Source organism: Delphinus delphis, chromosome 3 (genome assembly GCF_949987515.2).
Source record: "Delphinus delphis chromosome 3, mDelDel1.2, whole genome shotgun sequence".
NCBI lineage: Eukaryota > Metazoa > Chordata > Mammalia > Artiodactyla > Delphinidae > Delphinus > Delphinus delphis.
This window is the reverse complement of record NC_082685.1, coordinates 89,574,945-89,593,476: the sequence shown is the minus strand read 5'-3', so window position 1 is coordinate 89,593,476 and position 18,532 is coordinate 89,574,945. Positions and strand designations below refer to the sequence as shown.

Below are 18,532 nucleotides of genomic sequence, written 5' to 3'. Positions count from 1 at the left end.
CTCTACATCTACATCTCTATTGCTGCCCTACAAATAGGTTCATCTGTACCATTTTTCTAGATTCCACATGTATGCGTTAATAGACAATATTTGTTTTTCTCTTTCTGGCTTACTTCACTCTGTATGACAGACTCTAAGTCCATCCACATGTCTACAAATGACCCAATTTCATTCCTTTTTATGGCTGAGTAATATTCCATTGTATATATATACCACATCTTCTTTATCCATTCATCTATCGTTGGACATTTAGGTTGTTTCCATGTCCTGGCGATTGTAAATAGTGCCGCAATGAACACTGGGGTACATGTGTTCTTTTGAATTATGGTTTTCTTAGGGTATATGCCCAGTAGTGGGATTGCTGCGTCATATGGTAGTGCTCTTTTTAGTTTTTTAAGAAACCTCCATACTGTTCTCCATAGTGGCTGTATCAGTTTACATTCCCACCAACAGTGCAAAACGGTTCCCTTTTCTCCACACACCCTGTCCAGCATCTATCATTTGTAGATTTTTAAATGATGGCCATTCTGACTGGTGTGAGGTGATATCTCATTGTAGTTTTTATTTGCATTTCTCTAATAATTAGTGCTGTTGAGCATCTTTTCATGTGTCTCTTGGCCATCTGTATGTCTTCTTTGGTGAAATGTCTATTTAGGTCTTCTGCCAATTTTTTAGTTGGGTTGTGTTTTTTATATTGAGTTCCATGAGCTGTTTGTATGTTTTGGAGATTAATCCTTTGTCCATTGCTTCAATTACAAATATTTTCTCCCATTCTGAGGGTTGTCTTTTCGTCTTATTTATGGTTTCCGTTGCTGTGCAAAAGCTTTTAAGTTTAATTAGGTCCCATTTGTTTATTTTTGTTTTATTTCCATTACTCTAGGAGGTGGGTCATAAAAGATCTTGCTGTGGTTTATGTCAAAGAGTGTTTTTCCTATGTTTTCCTCTAAGAGTTTTATAGTATTCGGTCTTACATTTAGGTCTTTAATCTATTTAGAGTTTATTTTTTTGTATGGTGTTATGTAGTGTTCTAATTTCATTCTTTTCCATGTAGCTGTCCAGTTTTCCCAGCAACAGTTATTGAAGATGCTGTCTTGTTGCCATTGTATATTCTTGCCTCCTTTGTCATAGATTAGTTCACCATAGGTGTGTGGGTTTATCTCTGGGCTTTCTGTCCTGTACCATTGATCTATATTTCTGTTTTTGTGCCAGTACCATACTGTCTTGATTACTGTAGCTTTGTAGTATAGTTTGAAGTCAGGGAGCCTGATTCCCTGAGCTCCGTTTTTCTTTCTCAAGATTGCTTTGGCTGTTCAGAGTATTTTGTATTTCCATACAAGTTGTAAAATTTTTTGTTCTAATTCTGTGAAGAATGCCATTGGTAGTTTGATAGGGATTGCATTGAATCTGTAGATTGTAGTCATTTTCACAATATTGATTCTTCCAATCCAAGAACATGGTATATTTCTCTATCTGTTTACATCATCATTGATTTCTTTCATCAGTGTTTTATAGTTTTCTGAGTACAAGTCTTTCACCTCCTTAGGTAGGTTTATTCCTAGGTATTTTATTCCTTTTGTTATGATGATAAATGGGATTGTTTCCTTAATTTCTATTTATGATATTTTGTTGTTAGTGTATAGGAATGCCAGAGATTTCTGTGCAGTAATTTTGTATCCTGCAACCTTAGCAAATTCATTGACTAGTTCTAGTAGTTTTCTCGTGGCATCTTTAGGATTTTCTATGCATAGCATCATGTCATCTGTAAAGAGTGACAGTTTTCTTCTTCTTTTCTGATTTGTATTCCTTTTATTTCTTTTTCTTCTCTGATTGCCATGGCTAGGACTTGCAAAACTATGTTAAATAAGAGTGGCGAGAGTGGACATCCTTGTCTTGTTCCTGATCTTAGTGGAAATGCTTTCAGTTTTTCACCATTGAGTATGATGTTTGCTGTGTGTTTGTCATATAAGGCCTTTATTATGTTGAGGTAGTTTCCCTCTATGCCCATATTCTGGAGAGTTTTTATTATAAATGGGTGTTGGATTTTGTCAAAAGCTTTTTCTGCATCTATTGAGATGATCATATGGTTTTTATTCTATAATTTGTTAATATGGTGTATCACATTGATTGATTTGTGTATATTGAAGAATCCTTGCATTCCTGGGATAAATCCCACTAGATCATGGTGTACGATCCTTTTAATATGTTGTTGGATTCTGTTTGCTAGTATTTTGTTCAGGATTTTGGCATCTACGTTCTTCAGTGATATTGGCCTGTAATTTCTTTTTTTATGATATCTTTGTCTGGTTTTGGGATCAGGGTGGTGGTGGCTTCATAGAGTGAAGTTGGAAATGTTTCTCGCTCTGCAATTTTTTGGAAGAGTTTGAGAAGGATAGGTTTTAGCTCTTGTCTAAATGTTTGATAGAATTCACCTGTGAAGCCATCTGGTCCTGGACTTTTGTTTGTTGTAAGATTTTTATTACAGTTTCAATTTCATTACTTGTGATAGGTCTGTTTATATTTTCTAATTCTTCCTGGTTCAGGAAAGTTGTACCTTTCCCAGAATTTGTCCATTTCTTTGTGGTTGTCCATTCTTTTGGCTTATAGTTGTTTGTAGCAGTCTCTTATAATCCTTTGTATTTCTGTGGTGTCAGTTGTGGTTTCTTCTTTTTCATTTCTAATTTTATTGCTTTGCATCCTCTCCCTTTTTTTCTTGATGAGTCTGGCTAAAGGTTTATCAATTTCGTTTGTCTTCTCAAAGAACCAGCTTTTAGTTTTATTGATGTTTGCTATTGTTTTCTTCATTTCTATTTCATTTATTTCTGCTCTGATCTTTCCTTCTACTGACTTTGGGTTTTCTTTGTTCTTATTTCTCTAGTTGCTTTAGGTGTAAGTTTATATTGTTTATTTGAGATTTTTCTTGTTTCTTGAGGGAAGATTGAATTGCTATAAACTTCCCTCTTAGAACTGCTTTTGCTGCATCCCATGGGTTTTGGGTCATCGTGTTTTCATTGTCATTTGTTTCTATGTATATTTTAATTTCTTCTTTGATTTCTTCAGTGATCTCTTGGTTATTTAGTAGCACACTGTTTAGCCTCCATGTATGTGTGTTTTTTTACAGTTTTTTTCCTGTTATTGATTTCCAGTCTCATAGTGTTGTGGTCAGAAAATGTGCTTGATATGATTTCGGTTTTCTTAAATTTTCTGAGGCTTTATCTGTGACCCAAGATGTGATCTATACTGGAGAATATTCCATGTGCACTTGAAAAGGAAGTGTATCCTGCCACTTTCGGGTAGAATGTCCTATAAATATCAATTAAATCTATCTGGTCTATTGTGTCATTTAAAGCTTGTGTTTCCTTATTTATTTTCTGTTTAGATGATCTGTCCATTGGTGTAAGTGGGGTGTTAAAGTCACCTACTATTTTTGTGTTACTGTCAATTTCCCCTTTTATGGTTGTTAGCATTTGCCTTATGTATTGAGGTGCTCCTATGTTGGGTGCATAAATATTTATAATTGTTATATCTTCTTCTTGGATTGAGCCCTTGTTCATTATGTAGTGTCCTTCCTTATCTCTTGTAACAGTCTTTATTTTAAGGTCTATTTTATCTGATACAAGTATTGCTACTCCAGCTTTATTTTGATTTCCATGTACATGGAATATCTTTTTCCATCCCCTCACTTTCAGTCTCTATGTGTCCCTAGGTCTGAAGTGGGTCTCTTGTAGACAGCATATATATGGGTCTTGTTTTTGTATCCATTCTGCCAGTCTGTGTTTTTGGGGGGAGCATTTAATCTATTTACATTCAAGGTGATTATCGATATGTATGTTCCTATTACCATTTTCTTAATTGATTTGGGTTTGTTTTTGTAGGTCCTTTTCTTCTCTTGTGTTTCCTGCCTAGAGACGTTTCTTTAGCATTTGTTGTAAAACTTGTTTGGTGGTGCTGAATTCTCTAAGCTTTGGCTTGTCTGAAAAGCTTTTGATTTCTCCACTGAATCTGAATGAGATTCTTGCTGGTAGAGTAATCTTGGTTGTAGGTTTTTCTCTTTCATCACTTTAAGTATATCCTGCCACTCCCTTCAGAGAGTTTCTGCTGAAAAATCAGGCCTGCAGAGTTTCTGCTGAAAAATCAGCTGATAACCTTATGGGGATTTCTTTGTATGTTATTTTTTGCTTTTCCCTTGCTGCTTTTAATATTTTTTCTTTGAGTTTATTTTTTGTTAGTTTGATTAATATGTGTCTTGGTGTGTTTCTCCTAGGGTTTATCCTGTATGGGACTCTCTGCATTTCCTGGACTTGATTGACTATTTCCTTTCCCATGTTAGGGAAGTTTTCCACTATAATCTCTTTGAATATTTTCTCAAACACTTTCTTTTTCTCTTCTTCTTCTGGGACCCCTATAATTTGAATGTTGGTAAATTTAGTGTTGTCCCAGAGGTCTCTGAGATTGTCTTCAATTCTTTTCATTCTTTTATCTTTATTCTGCCCCTTGTCAGTTATTTCCACCATTCTGTCTTCCAGCTACTTATTTGTTCTTCTGCCTCAGTTATTTTGTTATTGATTCCTTCTAGTGTATTTTTCACTTCAGTTATTGTGTTGTTCACCTCTGTTTGTTTTTTCTTTGGTTCTTCTAGATATTTGTTAAACATTTCTTGTATTTTCTCAATCTGTGCCTCCATTCTATTTCTAAGATTCTGAATCATCTTTACTATCATTACTCTGAATTCTTTTTCAGGTAGGTTGCCTATTTCCTCTTCATTTATTTGGTCTTGTAGAGTTTTACCTTGCTCCTTCATCTGTGACATATTTTTTGTCATCTCGTTTTTTTTTTTTTTTTTTTGATGAGTGGGATTGTGTTCCTGTCATACTGGTTGTTTGGCCTGAGACTTCCAGCACTGGAGTTTGTAGGCTGTTGGGTAGAGCTGGATCTTGGTGCCAAGATGAGGACCTCTGGGAGACCTCACTCCAAAGAATATACCCTGGGGACTGAGGTTCTCTGTTAGTCCAGTGTTTCGGACTCAGAGCTCCCACCACAGGAGCTCTGGCTCAACCCCTGGCTCGTGAATCAACATCCTGCAACCTGCACAGGGTGGCAACAAGAAAAAAGGAGCAGAACAATAACAAAGCATAAAAAATAAAATAAGATTAGAAAAGTAACAGGTATTAGAATATATATTGATGAAACAACAACTGGAAGGTAAAACAGACCACAGTAGTATAAAAAGAGGAGGAAAAAAAAAAAAAGAGAAAAGGCCTTGGCCGTGGGGAGCAGGGCTTAGGCTCAAGGGAGGAGGGCCCCAGGAGTGCCTCTGGCCTTGGAGGTTGGAGGACAAGGTCCAGAGCCCCAACAGGCTCACTGGGCCCAAGTGAGCGGGAGAAACGCTAGGCATGTTCCCCCCATCCTCTGATCCTGGAGGGCCCCTCTCCGTTGGCCTCTCTTCTTCTTCCGCCACCTCCCTCCCTCCTATGCCCCTAGGAGCCACGTGGTGGGAGGGGGCCCCAAAAGGCAGGAGACCAGACCCAGAAGCCCAACAGGCTCCCAGGGCTGAGTGGTTGGGAGAAATGCCCTCCATGCCTCCCATGATCCTCTGATCCCAGAGTACCCCTCCCGCCTGCCTCTCCTCTTCTCCCCCATCCCCCTCTCCCTTACACCCCTAGGACCAATGCAGCTCGGAGGAGGCCTCAGAGGGCAGAGAACCCAGCCTGGGAGCCCCTCAGGCTTCCCGGGCCTGACTGGGCAGGGGAAGCACTAGGCCCACTCCCCCCTGTTCCTCTGAGCCCCCAAGGGTCCCTCCAGGTATGGGAACCCCTCCCCCCTCCCAGCTAGCCCTCAGGAGCACTGTTCCTGTCTGGCCTCCACTTCTCCTCCCCCCTCATTCCCCCACGTCCTACCCGATCGCTCGGGGGTTCCTCCCGTCTCCTTGGTTATTGGTCCTGCACCAGCATCCAGCAGGTGCCCTGGTTGTGGGGAGATGCAAACTCCGTGACTTCCCCTGCTGCCATCTTGACTCTGCCCCACTTAATGTCTTTTGGTACTCATTGTTTTGTATCACTGTAACTCAGAGACACATGAAGGGGAATTAATCTGTTAACATCACTTCTTTCAGTGATGTGAACATGTAGCAGGAAGCTGGCACTGTTATGCCTTCTGACCTAAGTATTTTTAGCCTCTTTAACCATGTATGGCTGAAAAGTTCTAGTTAAAGATAACTTTGTGACTGATAGGGTTTAGTCTAGACTTCTTAGTACCAACCACCCTGGGGACCTTATTTCTTTTGAAGACATCCTTAGTTGGATTGGATTTTGACATGGAAACTGTAACATGGAAAGTACTTCTTTCTTATTACTCTTGTGGTAAAATGGTGAGACTGCATCCTTGATGCAGTCAGCCTGGATTTGCTCTTTCTTCCTAACTAAAATAGTAATTCACAATCTTTTGCTTTTCCTTCATGGACTAGAAGGTCAATGTTCTCTAGAACTACACATTTACTACTTATCACATTTTTCAGCTCTGCTGCCTGAACGTGTAACATTTCCTGTCAGTCATGTCTTATGCAAGCAAAATGAGCTTGTCCTTTGGGGCCAGCAGAATCTATTCTACAACCAAATTCAGAGTGTTTTCTTGCTCTCACTTCTTGGTGTCATTATGGAAAGCTCTCAAAGGTCAGTGGGGGATTTGGGGGAAAACATTTGGATACCTTGTCATATGAAGTAATATAGCCATTGCTTCTGGTGGCCAAGTCATAATGCCCTTCGGGATACGTGTCATTTAGACACATCAAGAACTCACCATGTTATGACTGTGCTCTCAGTTTGCCAGGGTTCAACCTATGGTTCTATGTCAATGAACTGACTTCAACTCTTTAGGAGAGAAGAAAAGATAACCTAATGTATTTCTCTGGAGGTCACAATTTAAAAATCTTTTCTACATTTTACTGGAGTTCCTTGCTATGTCATTGGGTTCTCTAAGTCAGGGGTCCCCAACCCCCAGGCCACACAGCAGGAGGTGAGCAAGCAAAGCTTCATGTGCCACTCCCCATCGATCCCCATCGCTCACATTACCACCTTAACCTTCCCCCACCACCCCAGTCCGTGGAAATATTGTCTTCCACGAAACCTGTCCCTGATGCCAAAAAGGTTGGAGACCACTGCTCTAAGTAAATCTCTGCCTCTCAGACTACGACTTCTATGTTTATAGGAGCTGGTGTTTCTAATTCCGTTATTCTTAGGTAACCTCCAGACAACCAGATTTTTCAGCTTCTAACAGACTTCTGTTTCTCTCTCTTGACAATGGGGATTAAAAAACCCATTCTTTTCACTCTTACTTTTTTAAGGAAGATGGAAACTTCAAATGATTGGTTAACCTGAAACTTTCTCCTCCTGTTCTACCACATTTGCCTGTAAATGGCTAGGCAGTTCTTTCTGGGTCGTTAGTGATCATATGATAGTGGTTACTTTTAAGGTAATTGGAGTCTCATTATTCTTTCTGTCAAGCCTGGGCATTCACTTCTCTTTTTCACCATAGTTTTTCTTTATGATTTCAGCAAGTCACATACATTTTTTATATCTCTACTTCAGTATGAAGCAAGAATTTTACCATATGACAAAAGAATGTATTGAACATCCTTTAAATATGACACATTTACCTGTGATTTTAGAAATTGTGCTTTGAGTCATTTTTGTAACAGGTAATTTAACAATGACAACAACAAATACGATCTTTTGTGAAAACTGGTTGTTTTAGTGGTGCAACATGAGGACTTGGAAGAGAGCAAAGCTAACTCAGTTATTAACCATAAGCATTGGCAATAATCAACTGAGGCAACTTTGCAATAACCAGCTTTACATAGTAAAGAAAAAGTGATTTAGCACACAATACTTTGTTATCCTAAAACAATCATATGACAGTGTGTCTATCGAGGTAAAAGTTCCAGGAGTGGTAGGGAGTCAAAATCCATTAGTACCTAGTTCTACTCTCACTGAATGTCAGCCTACTAAGAAGTATAGGGATTAGGTAGTGTCAAAAATATGTTATGCAAATTTATCATGTTTTATTTTTAAACTATTATAATTAGTTGAAAATAATGATAAAAAATTTATGTCATCACAAATTTGAGCAGTGGTGCTTTAATAGCTAGTCAGTTGGTTTAGGATGTCACACCACCTAGCAAAATATTGATATTTGAGACCTCAATGCTGGAATAATGCTTGCTTTTAACTAAGAATTTATTACAATTAATTCAATTATGCCTCTCTTCCAAGTTCACCTCAGTGATGATATAAAGTCCAAGCCCCCAGCTATCTATTATTACCTCATCTCCATACTGGGCTCTGTATATTTGCCTATCTGACTCACTCTTCCTTGGCCACTTTTGTTCCAGATCTTCTGCTCCATGATCAGCAAACTCTCTTAATCAACAACCTCTTTTCTGATTGTTCAGTTGTTTTCCTTGCTCTAGCAGAAGTACAAGAACTACAACTATTTCTCATCTTCTGGGTCTCAGTTTAATAGAGAGACATTTCCTGCCCATCCTGTCTGTCTAACATCATCATTTTTATTCTTTCTCAGAATAAGCTGGTTATTTTCCTTCTTGTACTCATCACCTTTTATACTTATTTAATTACTTGATTTATTTTATTGCTAGTTTACTGCTAGATTCCTGCACTAGAAGGTCAGCTCTTCAATTAGGGCAGAGACTTTGTCCACCAGGCAAATGTTCTTCAGAGTCTGAAAAATATTGAGAATGAATGAATGAATGAATATTGTCATTCATTCACGATAAATGAATCATCACAGAGGCTAAAAATTTGAATACACTTAAAAAATTAATTTTATCTTTTGACTAAATATATTGATGTTATGGTCATAATTTTTTACCTGGTAAATTGAGTATTTATCAATTGGATCATGGCTTATTGCTGCTTTTAAAAATGTGCCTGAGAAAATAAACAGATTCCATACAGATTTGTTAGGTGGCCACATTTAATATACCTGGTTTCTGAAGCATTTAGATTTTGTAGCAGGACATGATGGAGCAATGATTTGACATGGTTTGTTTGTACATTCTTAGTAAAAATCTGGAAATTTTACCTCTCTAGTAATGCACGGATGAGCACCTAAAATTTCTTTAGCTAAAACTGATGTGCACACAATTCTAAGCTACCACTCCATTTGGAACCAGCTATAAGCTGTTTCTGAAGTAAAAACATCACAGTTATGAACAGAAAAATGGATGCCGTAGGAGAAAAGAAAAACCTCCAGTTTTTAATACTTCTCTTTCCATAACTGTAGTGGAAGGAGAACCTTTTTTGCTACTGCATTTCAAAGGACATTTTGTTCAATTAAAAACCCTGTCACAAAATTAAAAAGTCTGTATCACTTCATGGCTTAGAAATTCCTAAAAACGATTTTTAAAAAATGATGATAAACACACACAAATACCTTTCAAAAGATCAGGAAGATGTTCTGATGAGAATAAGGGCGGAAAACCCTGAAAACACCATCATCAGTATATTTTTGTGGAAATCTATAATTAAATAATTCATAGTAAATATAATAATTGAAAGAAGTAGGGCTATGTATAACTATTCGTCTAATTAGTATCAGATTTCACATGTAGTTAACACTCCAGAGGACAGCGAGAGAAGCTGCAATGAAAAGTCTGATTTGAAAGTAGAGCAAAATTATTACCTTATGTTGCCACAAAGAATAGATTGAAATTCCCAAAAACAACATTCTAATTTATTTTACAGCATAAAAAATACAGCATGGATCATTTAAAAATAAAGTCATAATTACAGGGATTACAATTGAACAGATTCACTGAGCAAAACATTTTATTTTTATCTACAAGTTGAGTAACTGATGAAGCATAAAGGGCAAATATGTATAATCAGTTGGAAAGTCTGAGGGGGGTTTTATCAAAATAAAAGATTTGGTGTGGTTCAAAGGCATTCACCCAAGAGAGTTCCTGTTTCAAACTCACATTCACAACCTAACACTTCATTGCTTTCTGCTAAATCAACACAGTAGTGGAGCTCTATAAATGGTCAAGTTTGATTCCAGTGTTATTTGAACAGTGTCCTCCAAAAGGAGTCTCTTGTTCTATATTTATAATTTTAATTACAGATAACTATACCTTCCTCATAATCTCAAGCTATATAGTGATTTATTCTATAACATAGTAACCTTTTAAAAGTATGGGGTAATTGATTCCACTATTCCCTTATGAGCTCAGGAAAAACAATAATTTCTCAACTGTCGCTTAAGTAAACTAGTTTAAAACCTATTTTAGGGTCTGCACAGCACAAAAATAAAGGTGAGGAGACTAAATATCTGAAAAGCCAAATGACTTATTGTAGGCAATATGGCCAGTTGGTGATGCAGGAATCGGTGTCATAGGCCACAGCTTAACAGTCGTGGGCAGTGGCTGCTTTTGCCATGAGTAATAAAGTCCTTTGTCTCTGACACAGGAATCTCATGTCTTTTGCAAGCATCCATGGCACTGTGGCAGGCAAACTCATTGTATAGTCATTTTGATGGGAATTCTCTGGTTTCCAGGACTTGTGCACACCATTAAACCTTTTAATAAGTAGGATAAAATCCCAACATTTGTCTTCCCTGAGTCTCCATTTTTCTGGAAATGAAATGCTTCCTCTCTCTACTCCATTCCATACAAACATAGAGTTAGGACTGCAGAGCTACCAGAATCTGTTCTCTTATAATGTGACCCCACCTCCTTGGTCATGAGTAATTGGTTTTTTCCAATTTGTTGGACCTGGTATTGAAAGATAGGAGTTATTCTCTCAGAAGAACTGGACTGAGAACATACAGACTTGAAGCCGTCAGCTAAAATCACATTCCTCCATGTGGGTGAGGAAGCAGAGAATACCAGTTTGTACATTATTCATAAGATGACATATCTCACTTTCCCTGAGACATTCCCTGCTTATATCCGTTGCTCAGGATAATTATTGATAGTATCTTCTCTCAAAATGTCCTGATTTGGAAGCTAAATTTTATGGTCACCCTAATCTCTCAAGACTCTGATGGCAAAGATAGACATTTAACTTGAACAGCAAATGCCTAGATATCATTCTGGGTCCCATCATTCAAGATAAGAGACACAACTTTAAAGCATTCAGAGAGTGAAGGCACAGCATTTACCTCTGCGTGGGAGCAAGTGGCTTTAAACTAGGAAGGCTCCTTCCTATATTTCATCTTAGATAAGAGGGAAGTTCCCTTTTTGAGTTTGGTTCTTCTGTAAGTGTTGCTGTTTAGGCCCTTGCTATTACTGGTGATACGCAGGGTACCTCACCTTAACATGTTGACACTAGCTCTGATTGCTTCAAAGGCTTTTCTACCCCATCCTCTGGCCACAGACTTTATGAATACAAAGGTGAGGTAATCTCCATATGTGGATCCTGTTAAGAAGCTAGGACTGTCATTGGGATTTTGACTTAAAATTCACACATTCATTCTGTATATCAATTAAAGTCAACTTGCAGGGAGAAAGAAGAATGAAGTGGCATAACAAGCAGTAGAGCAGAGAGAGAAGATACCTTGGGTTTCTTCTTATGCTTCAATCCCCATTGAGACTGACTCTGAGGTGCATTTTTGCCTTTAGGTTCTATAAGATGCCACAATTTCTTCATAATTATAATATCTTTATGCTTAAGTTCTCTCCAAAATCTTTCTGTAAAGTCCTAATGCAACTCAGAATCTAAACTCAAAATTAGCAGATTTAATCTTCATCTGTGATCAGGTCAATAAATGGGAATTCATTTATTTATGCTTTTACTATATGAATATTGAATGTTTAATGTACGTTGGACATTGTGCTAGCTTCAGGGAAGATGGTAAGTAAGACAGACATATTCCTACCTCCCTGAAGTCATCATACCAATAATTACAGATGTGAGATCCTCCCCATTCTGCCTCAGATGATTGATCAAATAATCTAGTAGTATATTCAGAACCCTGTTTATGCATTCTAGGTATTTATAGCATGTGAAGAGGCACTGATATGAAAATTCTCTGCTTAAGAATGGGTTCCATTCTAAAAAGACAGATTTGGAAACGTGTGAAGGGATATTTTTTAAACCAAAAATATACATAGGTAATATTATAAGATATAAGGTACTGTTAGAATAGAGTGGTTATTTTTTTAAAAGTATGCTTTATAATTTCATTATCTTTTATATCCTGCTGTGAATATGCCTTTGAAATGGGTTTTGCATGATTGTTGGGTAGACTAGAATGGAAAACAGAATTCTACTTTGTTAGCAAAACCTCTATAGAAAAATTATTTTTCTCTCAAAAGTGTATGTGTGTGGGAAGATTATTCTAAACCCAGGAAGAAGCTTGAGAGATTATTAGGAGGCAAGGGATCACTGAGATTATTTTCTTAGGCTGAGGCAAATAAAGGAAATAGCATGATTGCTTCTAGTGTTCCCTTCTTAAGGGAATAATCATTGTGTTCTTTGATATTTATTAACTTCACTAAATGTAATTCCCAAGTACAGAACAGTTCTAGGGGTTTTCCTTATAGTTTGCACATTAAGTCAACAGATGAGGCTGAATAAGAATTGGAGTTAGATCAGCCCGACTTAGGCCCTGCAGGGACCTTCTGAGAATAATTTGGGCCTAGCTTAGGGCTTCTAGGAATGCTGATGGGAAATCTTCCAAGTTTACTAAGAAGTTGGGCTAAGAGAGTTTTGACAACTGCAGGCCAGTCTTTGGGGTTCTAAATAGGCAATATTATGCTGCATATAACCCAGAACGCCTGAAACTATATTTGGTCCTCTCTTTTAAAGCCACGTAAGAAGGAAACCTTGAGGGAACTCTCCTCCATTCTCTCTGCCTTCAGGTAGTGAGGTGAAGGAGACAAGATATGTTTCTTCTGAAGCTGTCACAGAGATGGGAAGTCTTGTATATAACTAGCTGACAATGCTTGCTAATGATATTGATAATCATATTGAGAGTTCACTGGGGCTGCTCACTGTTACAGTGCTTTTCATACATTGTTCATTTAATTCTCATAGACATGTGACACACACTGGAATTATCTCCATTTATAGATGAGGAAACTAAAGCAGGGAGAGTTCAAGTAACATGCCCAAGGTCACAGCCAGGAAGTGACAGGGTAGGAATTTGACCTCAGGCCATCTGGCTACAGAGTGCATGCTTTGAACGATGTTTTCTGCCTCTCCTGAATAGCAGCTCACTGCTGACAACTAGCGCTTCACCCATAGTAGGTGCTCAATGAATATTTATTGACTAGCTGACTATCGGGCTCATGGGGAGCTCTCCTTGATTTGCCAAAAGGTGGGCTAACCCTAAAATGTGCAGTCAGATAGTGTTTATGTAGAAGGCTGGCCCTGTACTTTTCCCTCCTTAGTATTCCTACTGGGGATGGAAATCTTGTGGATCTTGGGAAATGTTTTTAATCTTAGAAATAAAAGTTCTTTTGGGGTCATATATCCCTTAAAAATCATATAAACGCTCAGAATCCTCTCCACATTAAAATGCTCACACGAAATTTTTTATTTAATATGTCTGGGATTGTTTAGATCTCTAGAACATTCCAGGAATAACTACAGTAGTTTTTGAGGAGTAGCTCTGAACTTGGAGTGTTGATACCTTTCACTTTCAAGTGAGTTACATGAGTGCTTAATTCAGGAAAAACTGTATTCACCTTTTACTGAGGTAGTCACTTTTGTTTTTCTCCATCAGGGGAAAGCTCCGTGCCAGTGTTACAGTTGGCTGTGGTCACTAGCCTGCTGCCTGGTAACAGCACAGTTTTGTTTTTTTTTTTAACATCTTTATCGGGGTATAATTGCTTTACAACGGTGTGTTAGTTTCTGCTTTATAACAAAGTGAATCAGTTATACATATGTTCCCATATGTCTTCCCTCTCACGTCTCCCTCCCTCCCACCCTCCCTATCTCACCCCTCCACGCGGTCACAAAACACCGAGCTGATATCCCTGTGCTATGCGGCAGCTTCCCACTAGCTATCTACCTTACGTTTGATAGTGTATATATGTCCATGCCTCTCTCTCACTTTGTCACAGCTCACCCTTCCCCCTCCCCATATCCTCAAGTCCGTTCTCCAGTAGGTCTGTGTCTTTATTCTTGTCTTACCCCTAGGTTCTTCATGATATTTTTTTTCTTAAATTCCATATATATGTGTTAGCATACGATATTTGTCTTTCTGACTTACTTCACTCTGTATGACAGACTCTAGGTCTATCCACCTCATTACAAATAGCTCAATTTCATTTCTTTTTATGGCTGAGTAATATTCCATTGTATATATGTGCCACATCTTCTTTATCCATTCATCCGACGATGGACACTTAGGTTGTTTCCATCTCCAGGCTATTATAAATAGAGCTGCAATGAACATTTTGGTACATGACTCTTTTTGAATTATGGTTTTCTCAGGGTATATGCCCAGTAGTGGGATTACTGGGTCATATGGTAGTTCTATTTGTAGTTTTCTAAGGAACCTCCATACTGTTCTCCATAGTGGCTGTACCAATTCGCATTCCCACCAACAGTGCAAGAGTGTTCCCTTTTCTCCACACCCTCTCCAGCATTTATTGTTTCTAGATTTTTTGATGATGGCCATTCTGACTGGTGTGAGATGATATCTCATTGTAGTTTTGATTTGCATTTCTCTAATGATTAATGATGTTGAGCATTCTTTCATGTGTTTGTTGGCAGTCTAACAGCACAGTTTGTACATTCTTTTATGGGGCTCCAGAAAGGCGGAGTGCTCCGCTGGGGAGCAGATGTGTGAGCTCCAGGTTTCTGACATGAACATTACTATCAGTAATGCCCCTGCTGAAAGTCCTCATTATTATCAAGACAAATACTGGAGCACAAAGGGACCATTGTCAGAATAGAGGGCTATCTGTTATTGTTAATTGAATATTTTTGATTATGGTATTAAGTTGGTCAGAGTACTACAGCATGCCTTTTATGGCATGAGTTCATTTAGGCAGCTTCTCTTAATATGGGAACTAAGTTGCACATGCTTACACACTCACAAGCCTCCTTTATCTGAGTTGTGGTGAAGGACAGCTGCAAAGTGTAACCTTCTAGTTAAAGAGTTCAGTCTTTTGGGTGGGGGACGGAGGTGAAGAGTGTAGGAAAAATGGCATGAATTTTTCTATCTTTTTTATATTTAAGATTCTCTGGAAAAGGCTATGATTTGAATTAACATGAAGGCCTTCCATGAGACTGTAGAAATATAAACATGATTTATTGCTGGAATCAATGTTTTTCAGTTCTCAGTGAAAGACTAGAAGTATTCAACAAGTTTGGGGAGTGAGTAGCTGCATTATTGCTACTAAACCCCACCACATCCTTGGGCACAATGAGGGGCTGTAGGATGAGTGGAAACAATGCTGGATAGAGGGATGAAGATCTGAATTCAGCTCCAGGCTTCAGCTCCAGTTCAACCTTTGTGATCTTCAAGAGGCAATTACCTCTCGGAGCCTCAGCCACAAAGAAGAGAGGTTAAGCTGTAAGGTCCTTGTGAGTTCTGAAATATTTTGACAAATTTTCAAGTTTTTATTATTGTCATAAGTTAATCCAGAGCACTTGAATCTGTGCTCTGAAAGCTGTGTTCCATGTTCCATTAGTGATGGCATGGGACTTCTGAGTGCATCACAACGTCTTGGATACACATTGGGATTGTTCCACTGAGAAGTGAAGTCAATGCTTGGAATTCACTTTTGAATTTCTCTGAATTTTACTTTCAGGATTAAGAACAGAACATTCTTGATTTATTTTGTTTTCCCTTTTCAGTGTGATAGATATTCAGACAATAATTCAGGTAATAATAAGACCCATGCCTCTGAGTTTTTCCCCCAAATTCAGTCTAATTATTTCCTTATTTTATTTTTATAACAATAATTGTTATTATTTTCTTTCATCTGGGAAGTTTTGGGAGGCACTTGGGCCAGTTGATTTTAAGATGACCTTTGTTTAGCTGAATTAGTTACTCATCATTTAAGCCACTTAATTTCCATGATCTTAAATTTCCCAAATATCAGCTTCCCACATCATGACCTAGAGACATTCTAGGAAACCTACAGCCAAAGAACAGAGTGAAACATTTAGCAAAGAATATAAAAGAAAGAATAAAATAAATTAACTTTTCTTGTATTATATCCTTTCAAAAAGCCAGGGATATGGGGCATACTATATTTTGATGCTAACATGTACAGCCCATGGGGGAAAAAATATAGAGGTCTTAATGATGTTGATATAAGTTATTTGAGTGTCACATGAGATTTTGGTGTTTTGGTTCAGAATCAAAATTATAATCTTATCACAAAATTTTAATATATTGGAGGAACATTCATTTGAAAAGCTATATAGTGATAAATGTTTTTGTTTCTTCCCACAACTAGCTGGTGTGATTTTGTAGATCCTTTCTCTTACGATTAGGATTTCAGTCACATTCTGGTCTCCTCTAGAGGTCGATTCATGAAGTCTTGAATAGCCTGATGCAAAGGAAGCCATTTTTTGATAGACATTTTCAGAGCTGTAATCCAGCTGCAGAGATAACAGCACAGGACAGGTCATTAAAAAATTGTTGGACTCTAGGGAGGTGAAATGTTACAAAATCTTTTAATTTATCTTGTAAATGTTTCTCTTTGTTATTTAGTTCAAAATTAATATAGTAAACCATGATCCTTAGGTTTTGGATTGAACAAAAAGGTAGAACACCAAAAGAGAAATATGCAGTGGTAGCTATGATTTAAATCCATGTTAATGTAAATAATAGGGCCAGGAGAGGGTACAATGTTAGTAAATAGTGATTAACGCAGTTATAGGATTTAAAAATTATTACTAGTATTTTCTGTTTCTATTTAAAGTTTAGTTGATCAAATGTATAGTAATCAAATATTGCCATTAGGACCAAATACTTCTTTGTCATGTTCTTGAAACCACAGCAAACACTCCAGTTAACTCTCCTCTCTCTTCCTCTCTGTTCCTTTCATTTTCTTGGATGATGTTTTATAAAATGTGCCCATATGATGTTTATTCTAAGGGTGGTTAATAGGTGTTATTTTTTTAAAGTAGTTTAGGTCAGATAAGCTTAGGTAGTGGGAGTTAAGGGGAGTTAACCAGGATTCCTTCCAGCAATGTGTCTCAGAAACATTGAGTTAATATACTTTGTGATTCTCTGAGAGGGGAATATGATTTGTATCATTTCCTAAACTTATTTCACTACTTTTGGGGAGTGGGCTATCTTGTGGAACCAGAGTTCCATAAACCACAATTTGTGAAACTCTTGCTCTTTTAAATATTTCTCTAATGACTTAATATTGTTTCCTCTTGATAGTATCCACTCATGGATTTGGCAGTGAGATCCAACTATTCAACTTCCTCTCTTAGAGAAGCCAGTAAATTTTATCTGATTGGAGTTAACTCTCTTTCAGTGACCCCTTTTCTACAATAATAGAAGGCTGGAGCCTCACCTTCAAGGGACCATCTTTATCTGCCACCAGATTATACAGCACAGTCTGAGGAAGAAGATCCTGGCAAGTATCTAGCAATTCTATATTCATTATCCTCCCACTCTAGCCCATGCTTAGGAGTGAGTGGAGCAAGGAAGGTTACATAACGAGGGAAGGCCTAGGAAATCCTTCTCCCTTCTCCAAATGGTCACTTGCTGGAGATTACTGAAATTCTACTTTTGGAGTTTTATTTCTTTGGGTTGAAACAGTGAATTTGATTTGTGCAAATGGCCCTGGAAGCTTTACCATGTCCTTTGTTTTAAGAAATCACTGTAAATTTCTTTATTAGATTCTTTTTATCCAGATAGTTGGAAGAAAGTGTCTGGATGGTCACCAAGCAGTTGAGGGTAGGAATGGGAGATGTAGGACATTGGATGTCCTGGGGATTGGAGTTAGGTCAGGGAGACTTGAGAGATGAAGGAGGATACTCTAGGTACTTCCTCTGTTTCATGGTTTTGTCTCTGTTAACTTTACTGCTGGGTTTTTCTCAGAATCTTTACGAAACCAGTACCCATTTGTACATGCCAAGTTGGATACTAAACATACAATTTAGATGGATGAGTCCTGTGCCCTTCGATGGCTTATAACAAAACCACACAACTGACCAGATGGACATATCAATAAGAGTTATGTGAAAGGTGGTGAAACAACAAACCTGTGAATTAATAAATTACAACATTTACGGGTTACAGTGTTAGTGGATTTTTTATGTTGAAACCTGAGTCAGCCACTACCTTGGGGAGAACTATGGACTCCATTTTCATTTGAAAAAAAGTACTTCTAGAAGAGTCATCTTCTATGCATTGAAAGAAAAAAAAATCCTGGGGAATATTAACTACAGGGACTATGCAAAGAAAGGGAGATATTTAATTGAAGATGTGGAGTTGAAGTTGGAAAATAAGGATAAGGGTTTGCTTAGAAGGCTCCTGTCAGGACTGATAAAGAAGAAGAAATACGTAGACCTTGACTTACCGTTGGTTTTCTGTCTTA

The 18,532-nt window shown here is 37.8% G+C and overlaps 1 protein-coding gene across 1 annotated transcript in view; it reads left to right on the top strand.

The window, feature by feature from the left end:
• Positions 1–17,541, top strand: part of MACIR (macrophage immunometabolism regulator) — a 192,870-nt gene extending 175,329 nt beyond the window's left edge. The window contains exon 8 of the transcript XR_011246421.1: positions 17,465–17,541. The gene's annotated coding sequence lies outside the window, so the exon portion shown is untranslated. The remainder of the gene's footprint in view (positions 1–17,464) is intronic.
• The last annotated feature ends 991 nt before the right edge of the window (positions 17,542–18,532 follow it).